We start from the raw sequence: 1,372 nt of genomic DNA, 5'->3' as shown, positions 1-1,372 counted from the left end.
AGTGTTCAGGGAGATAAAAGGTAAGAAGAGAACGGAAAGGAGACAGATAAAGGCTGGCCAAAAAAATGGAGCTATGACCGCATCAGAAAGCAGATGACTCAGAAACACAGACTGAGACAAGGACATACTGCAAGCACTTCCCCATCAGAAGCTTTAAAAACATCCTCGGGAATTGAAATGTCCCGGATGGGGGCTGGGAGTTTCGGTGGACCAGTGGCTTTCTGTACGTTAACTTGTTTCACCTTGTAAGGCCCCCGGGAAGCAGACACTACTATGAATGCCTTTTTACAGACAGGACACCCCAGAGGGGAGAGGCGAAGTGACAGGTCACACGGCTGACCCCAGCAGGGCTGACTCTAAGGCTTGTGCTCTTCTCTCAGCTTCCCCCTCCGCTCCCCAGCCCGGAGAGCACCCGGGTCTGTCCCGCATCTCACCAAGCACAGGCTCCATGCCTGCTGTGCGCCAGCACCATCTGGTCGTCCGGTCATCCGGTCGGGGACTCTGCCCCTCGGTGTTCACAGCCTGGCCGAGGTGGCTGAGTTCCTCTAAGGTCTGTCTGCTTGGTCTTGACTCTCCAGGCCAACAGGATCCCTCTAAGATGGACATAACTGCCCCTTGGCTCCAAGGTCATGCTCAAGTGACCAGCGGGAATGGGAGGGAGTTTCAGCCTCTTTCTTGGTCACTTATTCTAGAGCCGTCAGCTCCCGGACAGGAACATTTTCTCATGGAAATTCTTGTCCCCAGTCCTTCATAAGCAGTTGTCTTGGGGGGATGGGAATACAGAAGGAAGGGGGGCGGGGTGGGGAGCGGGAGGGACAGGAGTGATCTGAACAGAGAAGAGGAATCTGAGTGGGGACTGAGCGAACACTACAGGGGCCGCTGCCCGGAGCCCAGAGCCAAGCTCCTCCCCCTCACAGAGTGGGGACACCTTGCCTGTCTGAGGTGGGAAAGGCAGGGAGCAGGACGAGGCTAGGGCTGTTGGGAATTCCCTCTTTAGAGCTTTAAACTTAGACTGGATTCCATGGATTACTGAAGTGTTACGTGGAGGCTGGGGCAAGGATTCAAGGAGATCTCAAGGTCACCAAACAAAAATGCACCACGAACTACTCAGACATTCAGAAAGACCAAGATCATGAGCACATGCCGCCCTTCCTGGCCCTAGAACCCCACTGCACACCTGCTGCCTCCCCTGCTGACACCTCCTCCTCCTCCCCCAGGTGCCACTCTTCCCATCTGGCATTTACCACCCTCAGGGGTCCTCCCTGCCCCAGGATTCCTGGGTCGCCTGCGGGGAGTGGGCCAAAGAGGTCCTTCTGCCAGCCTTTCACATCAGAACTCCATTCACGCTGGCTGCGTGTAGGGCTCCCTCCTG

The sequence above is a fragment of the Myotis davidii genome, unplaced genomic scaffold (genome assembly GCF_000327345.1).
Source record: "Myotis davidii unplaced genomic scaffold, ASM32734v1 scaffold246, whole genome shotgun sequence".
Lineage (NCBI taxonomy): Eukaryota > Metazoa > Chordata > Mammalia > Chiroptera > Vespertilionidae > Myotis > Myotis davidii.
This window is presented reverse-complemented; position numbering follows the sequence as displayed.